Consider the following 16,898-nt stretch of genomic DNA (forward strand, 5'->3'; position numbering starts at 1 on the left):
TCAGTACCAGCAGGGTAGCGTGGCCGAGCGGTCTAAGGCGCTGGATTTAGGCTCCAGTCTCTTTGGAGGCGTGGGTTCGAATCCCACCGCTGCCAATAGCTGTTTCTTTTTTATCTTCATGCCACGTGTACAGACAGGACAATTGGGAGCCAGGGAATGGCATGTGTTTATGAATTCTTGCTTTTCTGAACACCCAGACTGAAAGCACACATCTGACTCGTGTGCGTTTTCACCAAAAAAGGGTAAAGCATAAATCACTGTTCACTGAAAACGGACATGCGTTCACGATCCTGTCAATAAACACGTGCTTGGCAGGGCCACAAATCTGCCGACACGATGCCCTAATGAATGCACATCTCTTTGCCTTGGTAGTTGCTCCTTTTTGCAGCGCCTTTTCCTGCTGCATCACAAAAACTCAGTTCAAGACACTTGGCTCCATCCAGTGGAGCTCCTATGCCCAGCTTAGAAACCCCCAGGCACGAGATTGCAAGGTCCCTGGTAATTCTCCCACTCCTGGACACGTCGGAACCAAGTTTCGTATGCACTAGCAGCGAGAACAAAATCCCACATGTGAGGACAATAGGCGTCTTTCCTTTAGGGCTAGTGTTAGGCTAAGAGTTTGCAGTAGCTCCTTGGGTCGAGTTAGGGGTCGAATGAGACAAAGCTAAGATTTGCGTTACGGCTGGGGTTGGTCCAGTAAGGATCCCACACACCATGGACCATCGGCGGAGGCCCCGGGTAGGCTTACACTGCGGGCTAATGGTGGACTTCTTTAAAAACGTGAGCACTAAATGGGGCGGGATGTTGACTGAAAGAATGCAGCTAGCTACAGAAATATGCAGAAATAAAGAAAAACACATCTCATTGCATGCCTTTAAAGAGCTTACTCTCCCTACCGGCAATGTTCCTGAACCTTCGCTTCCCAAACATTTTTAGAACCAAAAAAAACCTAGAAAAGATCTGACCTCCCTCACCGGGAATTGAACTCAAGACTGCTGGATGGAGGGGTGCTGACATTGACCACTAGGCTACCAGACTGCTGTTGAACAGAGCACTCCCGAAAGGTGACATTTCAATTTCAGGCTGACAAGTGTGCTTTATTGTTCAGTTCGGGCTTTGCAGAGCCAGTGCTAGAATTCAATCCAAGTTCATGCTTTGCTTTGATTTTGAATTAATGGCCAAACCAGCCAATCCCTAAAAAAATACAGGTCTCAGAGGCTCTCGTTTCAGTACCAGCAGGGTAGCGTGGCCGAGCGGTCTAAGGCGCTGGATTTAGGCTCCAGTCTCTTTGGAGGCGTGGGTTCGAATCCCACCGCTGCCAATAGCTGTTTCTTTTTTATCTTCATGCCACGTGTACAGACAGGACAATTGGGAGCCAGGGAATGGCATGTGTTTATGAATTCTTGCTTTTCTGAACACCCAGACTGAAAGCACACATCTGACTCGTGTGCGTTTTCACCAAAAAAGGGTAAAGCATAAATCACTGTTCACTGAAAACGGACATGCGTTCACGATCCTGTCAATAAACACGTGCTTGGCAGGGCCACAAATCTGCCGACACGATGCCCTAATGAATGCACATCTCTTTGCCTTGGTAGTTGCTCCTTTTTGCAGCGCCTTTTCCTGCTGCATCACAAAAACTCAGTTCAAGACACTTGGCTCCATCCAGTGGAGCTCCTATGCCCAGCTTAGAAACCCCCAGGCACGAGATTGCAAGGTCCCTGGTAATTCTCCCACTCCTGGACACGTCGGAACCAAGTTTCGTATGCACTAGCAGCGAGAACAAAATCCCACATGTGAGGACAATAGGCGTCTTTCATTTAGGGCTAGTGTTAGGCTAAGAGTTTGCAGTAGCTCCTTGGGTCGAGTTAGGGGTCGAATGAGACAAAGCTAAGATTTGCGTTACGGCTGGGGTTGGTCCAGTAAGGATCCCACACACCATGGACCATCGGCGGAGGCCCCGGGTAGGCTTACACTGCGGGCTAATGGTGGACTTCTTTAAAAACGTGAGCACTAAATGGGGCGGGATGTTGACTGAAAGAATGCAGCTAGCTACAGAAATATGCAGAAATAAAGAAAAACACATCTCATTGCATGCCTTTAAAGAGCTTACTCTCCCTACCGGCAATGTTCCTGAACCTTCGCTTCCCAAACATTTTTAGAACCAAAAAAAACCTAGAAAAGATCTGACCTCCCTCACCGGGAATTGAACTCAAGACTGCTGGATGGAGGGGTGCTGACATTGACCACTAGGCTACCAGACTGCTGTTGAACAGAGCACTCCCGAAAGGTGACATTTCAATTTCAGGCTGACAAGTGTGCTTTATTGTTCAGTTCGGGCTTTGCACAGCCAGTGCTAGAATTCAATCCAAGTTCATGCTTTGCTTTGATTTTGAATTAATGGCCAAACCAGCCAATCCCTAAAAAAATACAGGTCTCAGAGGCTCTCGTTTCAGTACCAGCAGGGTAGCGTGGCCGAGCGGTCTAAGGCGCTGGATTTAGGCTCCAGTCTCTTTGGAGGCGTGGGTTCGAATCCCACCGCTGCCAATAGCTGTTTCTTTTTTATCTTCATGCCACGTGTACAGACAGGACAATTGGGAGCCAGGGAATGGCATGTGTTTATGAATTCTTGCTTTTCTGAACACCCAGACTGAAAGCACACATCTGACTCGTGTGCGTTTTCACCAAAAAAGGGTAAAGCATAAATCACTGTTCACTGAAAACGGACATGCGTTCACGATCCTGTCAATAAACACGTGCTTGGCAGGGCCACAAATCTGCCGACACGATGCCCTAATGAATGCACATCTCTTTGCCTTGGTAGTTGCTCCTTTTTGCAGCGCCTTTTCCTGCTGCATCACAAAAACTCAGTTCAAGACACTTGGCTCCATCCAGTGGAGCTCCTATGCCCAGCTTAGAAACCCCCAGGCACGAGATTGCAAGGTCCCTGGTAATTCTCCCACTCCTGGACACGTCGGAACCAAGTTTCGTATGCACTAGCAGCGAGAACAAAATCCCACATGTGAGGACAATAGGCGTCTTTCATTTAGGGCTAGTGTTAGGCTAAGAGTTTGCAGTAGCTCCTTGGGTCGAGTTAGGGGTCGAATGAGACAAAGCTAAGATTTGCGTTACGGCTGGGGTTGGTCCAGTAAGGATCCCACACACCATGGACCATCGGCGGAGGCCCCGGGTAGGCTTACACTGCGGGCTAATGGTGGACTTCTTTAAAAACGTGAGCACTAAATGGGGCGGGATGTTGACTGAAAGAATGCAGCTAGCTACAGAAATATGCAGAAATAAAGAAAAACACATCTCATTGCATGCCTTTAAAGAGCTTACTCTCCCTACCGGCAATGTTCCTGAACCTTCGCTTCCCAAACATTTTTAGAACCAAAAAAAACCTAGAAAAGATCTGACCTCCCTCACCGGGAATTGAACTCAAGACTGCTGGATGGAGGGGTGCTGACATTGACCACTAGGCTACCAGACTGCTGTTGAACAGAGCACTCCCGAAAGGTGACATTTCAATTTCAGGCTGACAAGTGTGCTTTATTGTTCAGTTCGGGCTTTGCAGAGCCAGTGCTAGAATTCAATCCAAGTTCATGCTTTGCTTTGATTTTGAATTAATGGCCAAACCAGCCAATCCCTAAAAAAATACAGGTCTCAGAGGCTCTCGTTTCAGTACCAGCAGGGTAGCGTGGACGAGCGGTCTAAGGCGCTGGATTTAGGCTCCAGTCTCTTTGGAGGCGTGGGTTCGAATCCCACCGCTGCCAATAGCTGTTTCTTTTTTATCTTCATGCCACGTGTACAGACAGGACAATTGGGAGCCAGGGAATGGCATGTGTTTATGAATTCTTGCTTTTCTGAACACCCAGACTGAAAGCACACATCTGACTCGTGTGCGTTTTCACCAAAAAAGGGTAAAGCATAAATCACTGTTCACTGAAAACGGACATGCGTTCACGATCCTGTCAATAAACACGTGCTTGGCAGGGCCACAAATCTGCCGACACGATGCCCTAATGAATGCACATCTCTTTGCCTTGGTAGTTGCTCCTTTTTGCAGCGCCTTTTCCTGCTGCATCACAAAAACTCAGTTCAAGACACTTGGCTCCATCCAGTGGAGCTCCTATGCCCAGCTTAGAAACCCCCAGGCACGAGATTGCAAGGTCCCTGGTAATTCTCCCACTCCTGGACACGTCGGAACCAAGTTTCGTATGCACTAGCAGCGAGAACAAAATCCCACATGTGAGGACAATAGGCGTCTTTCATTTAGGGCTAGTGTTAGGCTAAGAGTTTGCAGTAGCTCCTTGGGTCGAGTTAGGGGTCGAATGAGACAAAGCTAAGATTTGCGTTACGGCTGGGGTTGGTCCAGTAAGGATCCCACACACCATGGACCATCGGCGGAGGCCCCGGGTAGGCTTACACTGCGGGCTAATGGTGGACTTCTTTAAAAACGTGAGCACTAAATGGGGCGGGATGTTGACTGAAAGAATGCAGCTAGCTACAGAAATATGCAGAAATAAAGAAAAACACATCTCATTGCATGCCTTTAAAGAGCTTACTCTCCCTACCGGCAATGTTCCTGAACCTTCGCTTCCCAAACATTTTTAGAACCAAAAAAAACCTAGAAAAGATCTGACCTCCCTCACCGGGAATTGAACTCAGGACTGCTGGATGGAGGGGTGCTGACATTGACCACTAGGCTACCAGACTGCTGTCGAACAGAGCACTCCCGAAAGGTGACATTTCAATTTCAGGCTGACAAGTGTGCTTTATTGTTCAGTTCGGGCTTTGCACAGCCAGTGCTAGAATTCAATCCAAGTTCATGCTTTGCTTTGATTTTGAATTAATGGCCAAACCAGCCAATCCCTAAAAAAATACAGGTCTCAGAGGCTCTCGTTTCAGTACCAGCAGGGTAGCGTGGCCGAGCGGTCTAAGGCGCTGGATTTAGGCTCCAGTCTCTTTGGAGGCGTGGGTTCGAATCCCACCGCTGCCAATAGCTGTTTCTTTTTTATCTTCATGCCACGTGTACAGACAGGACAATTGGGAGCCAGGGAATGGCATGTGTTTATGAATTCTTGCTTTTCTGAACACCCAGACTGAAAGCACACATCTGACTCGTGTGCGTTTTCACCAAAAAAGGGTAAAGCATAAATCACTGTTCACTGAAAACGGACATGCGTTCACGATCCTGTCAATAAACACGTTCAGGGCAGGGCCACAAATCTGCCGACACGATGCCCTAATGAATGCACATCTCTTTGCCTTGGTAGTTGCTCCTTTTTGCAGCGCCTTTTCCTGCTGCATCACAAAAACTCAGTTCAAGACACTTGGCTCCATCCAGTGGAGCTCCTATGCCCAGCTTAGAAACCCCCAGGCACGAGATTGCAAGGTCCCTGGTAATTCTCCCACTCCTGGACACGTCGGAACCAAGTTTCGTATGCACTAGCAGCGAGAACAAAATCCCACATGTGAGGACAATAGGCGTCTTTCATTTAGGGCTAGTGTTAGGCTAAGAGTTTGCAGTAGCTCCTTGGGTCGAGTTAGGGGTCGAATGAGACAAAGCTAAGATTTGCGTTACGGCTGGGGTTGGTCCAGTAAGGATCCCACACACCATGGACCATCGGCGGAGGCCCCGGGTAGGCTTACACTGCGGGCTAATGGTGGACTTCTTTAAAAACGTGAGCACTAAATGGGGCGGGATGTTGACTGAAAGAATGCAGCTAGCTACAGAAATATGCAGAAATAAAGAAAAACACATCTCATTGCATGCCTTTAAAGAGCTTACTCTCCCTACCGGCAATGTTCCTGAACCTTCGCTTCCCAAACATTTTTAGAACCAAAAAAAACCTAGAAAAGATCTGACCTCCCTCACCGGGAATTGAACTCAAGACTGCTGGATGGAGGGGTGCTGACATTGACCACTAGGCTACCAGACTGCTGTTGAACAGAGCACTCCCGAAAGGTGACATTTCAATTTCAGGCTGACAAGTGTGCTTTATTGTTCAGTTCGGGCTTTGCACAGCCAGTGCTAGAATTCAATCCAAGTTCATGCTTTGCTTTGATTTTGAATTAATGGCCAAACCAGCCAATCCCTAAAAAAATACAGGTCTCAGAGGCTCTTGTTTCAGTACCAGCAGGGTAGCGTGGCCGAGCGGTCTAAGGCGCTGGATTTAGGCTCCAGTCTCTTTGGAGGCGTGGGTTCGAATCCCACCGCTGCCAATAGCTGTTTCTTTTTTATCTTCATGCCACGTGTACAGACAGGACAATTGGGAGCCAGGGAATGGCATGTGTTTATGAATTCTTGCTTTTCTGAACACCCAGACTGAAAGCACACATCTGACTCGTGTGCGTTTTCACCAAAAAAGGGTAAAGCATAAATCACTGTTCACTGAAAACGGACATGCGTTCACGATCCTGTCAATAAACACGTGCTTGGCAGGGCCACAAATCTGCCGACACGATGCCCTAATGAATGCACATCTCTTTGCCTTGGTAGTTGCTCCTTTTTGCAGCGCCTTTTCCTGCTGCATCACAAAAACTCAGTTCAAGACACTTGGCTCCATCCAGTGGAGCTCCTATGCCCAGCTTAGAAACCCCCAGGCACGAGATTGCAAGGTCCCTGGTAATTCTCCCACTCCTGGACACGTCGGAACCAAGTTTCGTATGCACTAGCAGCGAGAACAAAATCCCACATGTGAGGACAATAGGCGTCTTTCATTTAGGGCTAGTGTTAGGCTAAGAGTTTGCAGTAGCTCCTTGGGTCGAGTTAGGGGTCGAATGAGACAAAGCTAAGATTTGCGTTACGGCTGGGGTTGGTCCAGTAAGGATCCCACACACCATGGACCATCGGCGGAGGCCCCGGGTAGGCTTACACTGCGGGCTAATGGTGGACTTCTTTAAAAACGTGAGCACTAAATGGGGCGGGATGTTGACTGAAAGAATGCAGCTAGCTACAGAAATATGCAGAAATAAAGAAAAACACATCTCATTGCATGCCTTTAAAGAGCTTACTCTCCCTACCGGCAATGTTCCTGAACCTTCGCTTCCCAAACATTTTTAGAACCAAAAAAAACCTAGAAAAGATCTGACCTCCCTCACCGGGAATTGAACTCAAGACTGCTGGATGGAGGGGTGCTGACATTGACCACTAGGCTACCAGACTGCTGTTGAACAGAGCACTCCCGAAAGGTGACATTTCAATTTCAGGCTGACAAGTGTGCTTTATTGTTCAGTTCGGGCTTTGCACAGCCAGTGCTAGAATTCAATCCAAGTTCATGCTTTGCTTTGATTTTGAATTAATGGCCAAACCAGCCAATCCCTAAAAAAATACAGGTCTCAGAGGCTCTCGTTTCAGTACCAGCAGGGTAGCGTGGCCGAGCGGTCTAAGGCGCTGGATTTAGGCTCCAGTCTCTTTGGAGGCGTGGGTTCGAATCCCACCGCTGCCAATAGCTGTTTCTTTTTTATCTTCATGCCACGTGTACAGACAGGACAATTGGGAGCCAGGGAATGGCATGTGTTTATGAATTCTTGCTTTTCTGAACACCCAGACTGAAAGCACACATCTGACTCGTGTGCGTTTTCACCAAAAAAGGGTAAAGCATAAATCACTGTTCACTGAAAACGGACATGCGTTCACGATCCTGTCAATAAACACGTGCTTGGCAGGGCCACAAATCTGCCGACACGATGCCCTAATGAATGCACATCTCTTTGCCTTGGTAGTTGCTCCTTTTTGCAGCGCCTTTTCCTGCTGCATCACAAAAACTCAGTTCAAGACACTTGGCTCCATCCAGTGGAGCTCCTATGCCCAGCTTAGAAACCCCCAGGCACGAGATTGCAAGGTCCCTGGTAATTCTCCCACTCCTGGACACGTCGGAACCAAGTTTCGTATGCACTAGCAGCGAGAACAAAATCCCACATGTGAGGACAATAGGCGTCTTTCATTTAGGGCTAGTGTTAGGCTAAGAGTTTGCAGTAGCTCCTTGGGTCGAGTTAGGGGTCGAATGAGACAAAGCTAAGATTTGCGTTACGGCTGGGGTTGGTCCAGTAAGGATCCCACACACCATGGACCATCGGCGGAGGCCCCGGGTAGGCTTACACTGCGGGCTAATGGTGGACTTCTTTAAAAACGTGAGCACTAAATGGGGCGGGATGTTGACTGAAAGAATGCAGCTAGCTACAGAAATATGCAGAAATAAAGAAAAACACATCTCATTGCATGCCTTTAAAGAGCTTACTCTCCCTACCGGCAATGTTCCTGAACCTTCGCTTCCCAAACATTTTTAGAACCAAAAAAAACCTAGAAAAGATCTGACCTCCCTCACCGGGAATTGAACTCAAGACTGCTGGATGGAGGGGTGCTGACATTGACCACTAGGCTACCAGACTGCTGTTGAACAGAGCACTCCCGAAAGGTGACATTTCAATTTCAGGCTGACAAGTGTGCTTTATTGTTCAGTTCGGGCTTTGCACAGCCAGTGCTAGAATTCAATCCAAGTTCATGCTTTGCTTTGATTTTGAATTAATGGCCAAACCAGCCAATCCCTAAAAAAATACAGGTCTCAGAGGCTCTCGTTTCAGTACCAGCAGGGTAGCGTGGCCGAGCGGTCTAAGGCGCTGGATTTAGGCTCCAGTCTCTTTGGAGGCGTGGGTTCGAATCCCACCGCTGCCAATAGCTGTTTCTTTTTTATCTTCATGCCACGTGTACAGACAGGACAATTGGGAGCCAGGGAATGGCATGTGTTTATGAATTCTTGCTTTTCTGAACACCCAGACTGAAAGCACACATCTGACTCGTGTGCGTTTTCACCAAAAAAGGGTAAAGCATAAATCACTGTTCACTGAAAACGGACATGCGTTCACGATCCTGTCAATAAACACGTGCTTGGCAGGGCCACAAATCTGCCGACACGATGCCCTAATGAATGCACATCTCTTTGCCTTGGTAGTTGCTCCTTTTTGCAGCGCCTTTTCCTGCTGCATCACAAAAACTCAGTTCAAGACACTTGGCTCCATCCAGTGGAGCTCCTATGCCCAGCTTAGAAACCCCCAGGCACGAGATTGCAAGGTCCCTGGTAATTCTCCCACTCCTGGACACGTCGGAACCAAGTTTCGTATGCACTAGCAGCGAGAACAAAATCCCACATGTGAGGACAATAGGCGTCTTTCATTTAGGGCTAGTGTTAGGCTAAGAGTTTGCAGTAGCTCCTTGGGTCGAGTTAGGGGTCGAATGAGACAAAGCTAAGATTTGCGTTACGGCTGGGGTTGGTCCAGTAAGGATCCCACACACCATGGACCATCGGCGGAGGCCCCGGGTAGGCTTACACTGCGGGCTAATGGTGGACTTCTTTAAAAACGTGAGCACTAAATGGGGCGGGATGTTGACTGAAAGAATGCAGCTAGCTACAGAAATATGCAGAAATAAAGAAAAACACATCTCATTGCATGCCTTTAAAGAGCTTACTCTCCCTACCGGCAATGTTCCTGAACCTTCGCTTCCCAAACATTTTTAGAACCAAAAAAAACCTAGAAAAGATCTGACCTCCCTCACCGGGAATTGAACTCAAGACTGCTGGATGGAGGGGTGCTGACATTGACCACTAGGCTACCAGACTGCTGTTGAACAGAGCACTCCCGAAAGGTGACATTTCAATTTCAGGCTGACAAGTGTGCTTTATTGTTCAGTTCGGGCTTTGCACAGCCAGTGCTAGAATTCAATCCAAGTTCATGCTTTGCTTTGATTTTGAATTAATGGCCAAACCAGCCAATCCCTAAAAAAATACAGGTCTCAGAGGCTCTCGTTTCAGTACCAGCAGGGTAGCGTGGCCGAGCGGTCTAAGGCGCTGGATTTAGGCTCCAGTCTCTTTGGAGGCGTGGGTTCGAATCCCACCGCTGCCAATAGCTGTTTCTTTTTTATCTTCATGCCACGTGTACAGACAGGACAATTGGGAGCCAGGGAATGGCATGTGTTTATGAATTCTTGCTTTTCTGAACACCCAGACTGAAAGCACACATCTGACTCGTGTGCGTTTTCACCAAAAAAGGGTAAAGCATAAATCACTGTTCACTGAAAACGGACATGCGTTCACGATCCTGTCAATAAACACGTGCTTGGCAGGGCCACAAATCTGCCGACACGATGCCCTAATGAATGCACATCTCTTTGCCTTGGTAGTTGCTCCTTTTTGCAGCGCCTTTTCCTGCTGCATCACAAAAACTCAGTTCAAGACACTTGGCTCCATCCAGTGGAGCTCCTATGCCCAGCTTAGAAACCCCCAGGCACGAGATTGCAAGGTCCCTGGTAATTCTCCCACTCCTGGACACGTCGGAACCAAGTTTCGTATGCACTAGCAGCGAGAACAAAATCCCACATGTGAGGACAATAGGCGTCTTTCATTTAGGGCTAGTGTTAGGCTAAGAGTTTGCAGTAGCTCCTTGGGTCGAGTTAGGGGTCGAATGAGACAAAGCTAAGATTTGCGTTACGGCTGGGGTTGGTCCAGTAAGGATCCCACACACCATGGACCATCGGCGGAGGCCCCGGGTAGGCTTACACTGCGGGCTAATGGTGGACTTCTTTAAAAACGTGAGCACTAAATGGGGCGGGATGTTGACTGAAAGAATGCAGCTAGCTACAGAAATATGCAGAAATAAAGAAAAACACATCTCATTGCATGCCTTTAAAGAGCTTACTCTCCCTACCGGCAATGTTCCTGAACCTTCGCTTCCCAAACATTTTTAGAACCAAAAAAAACCTAGAAAAGATCTGACCTCCCTCACCGGGAATTGAACTCAAGACTGCTGGATGGAGGGGTGCTGACATTGACCACTAGGCTACCAGACTGCTGTTGAACAGAGCACTCCCGAAAGGTGACATTTCAATTTCAGGCTGACAAGTGTGCTTTATTGTTCAGTTCGGGCTTTGCACAGCCAGTGCTAGAATTCAATCCAAGTTCATGCTTTGCTTTGATTTTGAATTAATGGCCAAACCAGCCAATCCCTAAAAAAATACAGGTCTCAGAGGCTCTCGTTTCAGTACCAGCAGGGTAGCGTGGCCGAGCGGTCTAAGGCGCTGGATTTAGGCTCCAGTCTCTTTGGAGGCGTGGGTTCGAATCCCACCGCTGCCAATAGCTGTTTCTTTTTTATCTTCATGCCACGTGTACAGACAGGACAATTGGGAGCCAGGGAATGGCATGTGTTTATGAATTCTTGCTTTTCTGAACACCCAGACTGAAAGCACACATCTGACTCGTGTGCGTTTTCACCAAAAAAGGGTAAAGCATAAATCACTGTTCACTGAAAACGGACATGCGTTCACGATCCTGTCAATAAACACGTGCTTGGCAGGGCCACAAATCTGCCGACACGATGCCCTAATGAATGCACATCTCTTTGCCTTGGTAGTTGCTCCTTTTTGCAGCGCCTTTTCCTGCTGCATCACAAAAACTCAGTTCAAGACACTTGGCTCCATCCAGTGGAGCTCCTATGCCCAGCTTAGAAACCCCCAGGCACGAGATTGCAAGGTCCCTGGTAATTCTCCCACTCCTGGACACGTCGGAACCAAGTTTCGTATGCACTAGCAGCGAGAACAAAATCCCACATGTGAGGACAATAGGCGTCTTTCATTTAGGGCTAGTGTTAGGCTAAGAGTTTGCAGTAGCTCCTTGGGTCGAGTTAGGGGTCGAATGAGACAAAGCTAAGATTTGCGTTACGGCTGGGGTTGGTCCAGTAAGGATCCCACACACCATGGACCATCGGCGGAGGCCCCGGGTAGGCTTACACTGCGGGCTAATGGTGGACTTCTTTAAAAACGTGAGCACTAAATGGGGCGGGATGTTGACTGAAAGAATGCAGCTAGCTACAGAAATATGCAGAAATAAAGAAAAACACATCTCATTGCATGCCTTTAAAGAGCTTACTCTCCCTACCGGCAATGTTCCTGAACCTTCGCTTCCCAAACATTTTTAGAACCAAAAAAAACCTAGAAAAGATCTGACCTCCCTCACCGGGAATTGAACTCAAGACTGCTGGATGGAGGGGTGCTGACATTGACCACTAGGCTACCAGACTGCTGTTGAACAGAGCACTCCCGAAAGGTGACATTTCAATTTCAGGCTGACAAGTGTGCTTTATTGTTCAGTTCGGGCTTTGCAGAGCCAGTGCTAGAATTCAATCCAAGTTCATGCTTTGCTTTGATTTTGAATTAATGGCCAAACCAGCCAATCCCTAAAAAAATACAGGTCTCAGAGGCTCTCGTTTCAGTACCAGCAGGGTAGCGTGGACGAGCGGTCTAAGGCGCTGGATTTAGGCTCCAGTCTCTTTGGAGGCGTGGGTTCGAATCCAATAGCTGTTTCTTTTTTATCTTCATGCCACGTGTACAGACAGGACAATTGGGAGCCAGGGAATGGCATGTGTTTATGAATTCTTGCTTTTCTGAACACCCAGACTGAAAGCACACATCTGACTCGTGTGCGTTTTCACCAAAAAAGGGTAAAGCATAAATCACTGTTCACTGAAAACGGACATGCGTTCACGATCCTGTCAATAAACACGTGCTTGGCAGGGCCACAAATCTGCCGACACGATGCCCTAATGAATGCACATCTCTTTGCCTTGGTAGTTGCTCCTTTTTGCAGCGCCTTTTCCTGCTGCATCACAAAAACTCAGTTCAAGACACTTGGCTCCATCCAGTGGAGCTCCTATGCCCAGCTTAGAAACCCCCAGGCACGAGATTGCAAGGTCCCTGGTAATTCTCCCACTCCTGGACACGTCGGAACCAAGTTTCGTATGCACTAGCAGCGAGAACAAAATCCCACATGTGAGGACAATAGGCGTCTTTCATTTAGGGCTAGTGTTAGGCTAAGAGTTTGCAGTAGCTCCTTGGGTCGAGTTAGGGGTCGAATGAGACAAAGCTAAGATTTGCGTTACGGCTGGGGTTGGTCCAGTAAGGATCCCACACACCATGGACCATCGGCGGAGGCCCCGGGTAGGCTTACACTGCGGGCTAATGGTGGACTTCTTTAAAAACGTGAGCACTAAATGGGGCGGGATGTTGACTGAAAGAATGCAGCTAGCTACAGAAATATGCAGAAATAAAGAAAAACACATCTCATTGCATGCCTTTAAAGAGCTTACTCTCCCTACCGGCAATGTTCCTGAACCTTCGCTTCCCAAACATTTTTAGAACCAAAAAAAACCTAGAAAAGATCTGACCTCCCTCACCGGGAATTGAACTCAGGACTGCTGGATGGAGGGGTGCTGACATTGACCACTAGGCTACCAGACTGCTGTCGAACAGAGCACTCCCGAAAGGTGACATTTCAATTTCAGGCTGACAAGTGTGCTTTATTGTTCAGTTCGGGCTTTGCACAGCCAGTGCTAGAATTCAATCCAAGTTCATGCTTTGCTTTGATTTTGAATTAATGGCCAAACCAGCCAATCCCTAAAAAAATACAGGTCTCAGAGGCTCTCGTTTCAGTACCAGCAGGGTAGCGTGGCCGAGCGGTCTAAGGCGCTGGATTTAGGCTCCAGTCTCTTTGGAGGCGTGGGTTCGAATCCCACCGCTGCCAATAGCTGTTTCTTTTTTATCTTCATGCCACGTGTACAGACAGGACAATTGGGAGCCAGGGAATGGCATGTGTTTATGAATTCTTGCTTTTCTGAACACCCAGACTGAAAGCACACATCTGACTCGTGTGCGTTTTCACCAAAAAAGGGTAAAGCATAAATCACTGTTCACTGAAAACGGACATGCGTTCACGATCCTGTCAATAAACACGTTCAGGGCAGGGCCACAAATCTGCCGACACGATGCCCTAATGAATGCACATCTCTTTGCCTTGGTAGTTGCTCCTTTTTGCAGCGCCTTTTCCTGCTGCATCACAAAAACTCAGTTCAAGACACTTGGCTCCATCCAGTGGAGCTCCTATGCCCAGCTTAGAAACCCCCAGGCACGAGATTGCAAGGTCCCTGGTAATTCTCCCACTCCTGGACACGTCGGAACCAAGTTTCGTATGCACTAGCAGCGAGAACAAAATCCCACATGTGAGGACAATAGGCGTCTTTCATTTAGGGCTAGTGTTAGGCTAAGAGTTTGCAGTAGCTCCTTGGGTCGAGTTAGGGGTCGAATGAGACAAAGCTAAGATTTGCGTTACGGCTGGGGTTGGTCCAGTAAGGATCCCACACACCATGGACCATCGGCGGAGGCCCCGGGTAGGCTTACACTGCGGGCTAATGGTGGACTTCTTTAAAAACGTGAGCACTAAATGGGGCGGGATGTTGACTGAAAGAATGCAGCTAGCTACAGAAATATGCAGAAATAAAGAAAAACACATCTCATTGCATGCCTTTAAAGAGCTTACTCTCCCTACCGGCAATGTTCCTGAACCTTCGCTTCCCAAACATTTTTAGAACCAAAAAAAACCTAGAAAAGATCTGACCTCCCTCACCGGGAATTGAACTCAAGACTGCTGGATGGAGGGGTGCTGACATTGACCACTAGGCTACCAGACTGCTGTTGAACAGAGCACTCCCGAAAGGTGACATTTCAATTTCAGGCTGACAAGTGTGCTTTATTGTTCAGTTCGGGCTTTGCACAGCCAGTGCTAGAATTCAATCCAAGTTCATGCTTTGCTTTGATTTTGAATTAATGGCCAAACCAGCCAATCCCTAAAAAAATACAGGTCTCAGAGGCTCTCGTTTCAGTACCAGCAGGGTAGCGTGGCCGAGCGGTCTAAGGCGCTGGATTTAGGCTCCAGTCTCTTTGGAGGCGTGGGTTCGAATCCCACCGCTGCCAATAGCTGTTTCTTTTTTATCTTCATGCCACGTGTACAGACAGGACAATTGGGAGCCAGGGAATGGCATGTGTTTATGAATTCTTGCTTTTCTGAACACCCAGACTGAAAGCACACATCTGACTCGTGTGCGTTTTCACCAAAAAAGGGTAAAGCATAAATCACTGTTCACTGAAAACGGACATGCGTTCACGATCCTGTCAATAAACACGTGCTTGGCAGGGCCACAAATCTGCCGACACGATGCCCTAATGAATGCACATCTCTTTGCCTTGGTAGTTGCTCCTTTTTGCAGCGCCTTTTCCTGCTGCATCACAAAAACTCAGTTCAAGACACTTGGCTCCATCCAGTGGAGCTCCTATGCCCAGCTTAGAAACCCCCAGGCACGAGATTGCAAGGTCCCTGGTAATTCTCCCACTCCTGGACACGTCGGAACCAAGTTTCGTATGCACTAGCAGCGAGAACAAAATCCCACATGTGAGGACAATAGGCGTCTTTCCTTTAGGGCTAGTGTTAGGCTAAGAGTTTGCAGTAGCTCCTTGGGTCGAGTTAGGGGTCGAATGAGACAAAGCTAAGATTTGCGTTACGGCTGGGGTTGGTCCAGTAAGGATCCCACACACCATGGACCATCGGCGGAGGCCCCGGGTAGGCTTACACTGCGGGCTAATGGTGGACTTCTTTAAAAACGTGAGCACTAAATGGGGCGGGATGTTGACTGAAAGAATGCAGCTAGCTACAGAAATATGCAGAAATAAAGAAAAACACATCTCATTGCATGCCTTTAAAGAGCTTACTCTCCCTACCGGCAATGTTCCTGAACCTTCGCTTCCCAAACATTTTTAGAACCAAAAAAAACCTAGAAAAGATCTGACCTCCCTCACCGGGAATTGAACTCAAGACTGCTGGATGGAGGGGTGCTGACATTGACCACTAGGCTACCAGACTGCTGTTGAACAGAGCACTCCCGAAAGGTGACATTTCAATTTCAGGCTGACAAGTGTGCTTTATTGTTCAGTTCGGGCTTTGCACAGCCAGTGCTAGAATTCAATCCAAGTTCATGCTTTGCTTTGATTTTGAATTAATGGCCAAACCAGCCAATCCCTAAAAAAATACAGGTCTCAGAGGCTCTCGTTTCAGTACCAGCAGGGTAGCGTGGCCGAGCGGTCTAAGGCGCTGGATTTAGGCTCCAGTCTCTTTGGAGGCGTGGGTTCGAATCCCACCGCTGCCAATAGCTGTTTCTTTTTTATCTTCATGCCACGTGTACAGACAGGACAATTGGGAGCCAGGGAATGGCATGTGTTTATGAATTCTTGCTTTTCTGAACACCCAGACTGAAAGCACACATCTGACTCGTGTGCGTTTTCACCAAAAAAGGGTAAAGCATAAATCACTGTTCACTGAAAACGGACATGCGTTCACGATCCTGTCAATAAACACGTGCTTGGCAGGGCCACAAATCTGCCGACACGATGCCCTAATGAATGCACATCTCTTTGCCTTGGTAGTTGCTCCTTTTTGCAGCGCCTTTTCCTGCTGCATCACAAAAACTCAGTTCAAGACACTTGGCTCCATCCAGTGGAGCTCCTATGCCCAGCTTAGAAACCCCCAGGCACGAGATTGCAAGGTCCCTGGTAATTCTCCCACTCCTGGACACGTCGGAACCAAGTTTCGTATGCACTAGCAGCGAGAACAAAATCCCACATGTGAGGACAATAGGCGTCTTTCATTTAGGGCTAGTGTTAGGCTAAGAGTTTGCAGTAGCTCCTTGGGTCGAGTTAGGGGTCGAATGAGACAAAGCTAAGATTTGCGTTACGGCTGGGGTTGGTCCAGTAAGGATCCCACACACCATGGACCATCGGCGGAGGCCCCGGGTAGGCTTACACTGCGGGCTAATGGTGGACTTCTTTAAAAACGTGAGCACTAAATGGGGCGGGATGTTGACTGAAAGAATGCAGCTAGCTACAGAAATATGCAGAAATAAAGAAAAACACATCTCATTGCATGCCTTTAAAGAGCTTACTCTCCCTACCGGCAATGTTCCTGAACCTTCGCTTCCCAAACATTTTTAGAACCAAAAAAAACCTAGAAAAGATCTGACCTCCC

At 48.0% G+C, this 16,898-nt stretch overlaps 13 non-coding genes across 13 annotated transcripts; all 13 read left to right on the plus strand.

Annotated features, from left to right (window-relative positions):
* Nucleotides 1–13: 13 nt before the first annotated feature.
* Nucleotides 14–95, plus strand: TRNAL-UAG (transfer RNA leucine (anticodon UAG)). The gene has a single exon. It is a non-coding gene; the product is annotated as a tRNA-Leu (tRNA).
* Nucleotides 96–1,239: 1,144 nt separating this feature from the next.
* On the plus strand, nucleotides 1,240–1,321 carry TRNAL-UAG (transfer RNA leucine (anticodon UAG)). The gene has a single exon. It is a non-coding gene; the product is annotated as a tRNA-Leu (tRNA).
* A 1,144-nt stretch (nucleotides 1,322–2,465) lies between these two features.
* TRNAL-UAG (transfer RNA leucine (anticodon UAG)) lies at nucleotides 2,466–2,547 on the plus strand. Its single transcript has one exon. It is a non-coding gene; the product is annotated as a tRNA-Leu (tRNA).
* Nucleotides 2,548–3,691: 1,144 nt separating this feature from the next.
* TRNAL-UAG (transfer RNA leucine (anticodon UAG)) lies at nucleotides 3,692–3,773 on the plus strand. The gene has a single exon. It is a non-coding gene; the product is annotated as a tRNA-Leu (tRNA).
* Nucleotides 3,774–4,917: 1,144 nt separating this feature from the next.
* Nucleotides 4,918–4,999, plus strand: TRNAL-UAG (transfer RNA leucine (anticodon UAG)). Its single transcript has one exon. It is a non-coding gene; the product is annotated as a tRNA-Leu (tRNA).
* Nucleotides 5,000–6,143: 1,144 nt separating this feature from the next.
* Nucleotides 6,144–6,225, plus strand: TRNAL-UAG (transfer RNA leucine (anticodon UAG)). The gene has a single exon. It is a non-coding gene; the product is annotated as a tRNA-Leu (tRNA).
* A 1,144-nt stretch (nucleotides 6,226–7,369) lies between these two features.
* Nucleotides 7,370–7,451, plus strand: TRNAL-UAG (transfer RNA leucine (anticodon UAG)). The gene has a single exon. It is a non-coding gene; the product is annotated as a tRNA-Leu (tRNA).
* Nucleotides 7,452–8,595: 1,144 nt separating this feature from the next.
* On the plus strand, nucleotides 8,596–8,677 carry TRNAL-UAG (transfer RNA leucine (anticodon UAG)). The gene has a single exon. It is a non-coding gene; the product is annotated as a tRNA-Leu (tRNA).
* Nucleotides 8,678–9,821: 1,144 nt separating this feature from the next.
* On the plus strand, nucleotides 9,822–9,903 carry TRNAL-UAG (transfer RNA leucine (anticodon UAG)). Its single transcript has one exon. It is a non-coding gene; the product is annotated as a tRNA-Leu (tRNA).
* Nucleotides 9,904–11,047: 1,144 nt separating this feature from the next.
* TRNAL-UAG (transfer RNA leucine (anticodon UAG)) lies at nucleotides 11,048–11,129 on the plus strand. The gene has a single exon. It is a non-coding gene; the product is annotated as a tRNA-Leu (tRNA).
* Nucleotides 11,130–13,489: 2,360 nt separating this feature from the next.
* TRNAL-UAG (transfer RNA leucine (anticodon UAG)) lies at nucleotides 13,490–13,571 on the plus strand. Its single transcript has one exon. It is a non-coding gene; the product is annotated as a tRNA-Leu (tRNA).
* A 1,144-nt stretch (nucleotides 13,572–14,715) lies between these two features.
* TRNAL-UAG (transfer RNA leucine (anticodon UAG)) lies at nucleotides 14,716–14,797 on the plus strand. Its single transcript has one exon. It is a non-coding gene; the product is annotated as a tRNA-Leu (tRNA).
* A 1,144-nt stretch (nucleotides 14,798–15,941) lies between these two features.
* Nucleotides 15,942–16,023, plus strand: TRNAL-UAG (transfer RNA leucine (anticodon UAG)). The gene has a single exon. It is a non-coding gene; the product is annotated as a tRNA-Leu (tRNA).
* Nucleotides 16,024–16,898: the final 875 nt, after the last annotated feature.

Source organism: Ambystoma mexicanum, chromosome 1p, assembly GCF_040938575.1.
Source record: "Ambystoma mexicanum isolate Mex_15411 chromosome 1p, UKY_AmexF1_1, whole genome shotgun sequence".
Classification (NCBI taxonomy): Eukaryota; Metazoa; Chordata; class Amphibia; order Caudata; family Ambystomatidae; genus Ambystoma; species Ambystoma mexicanum.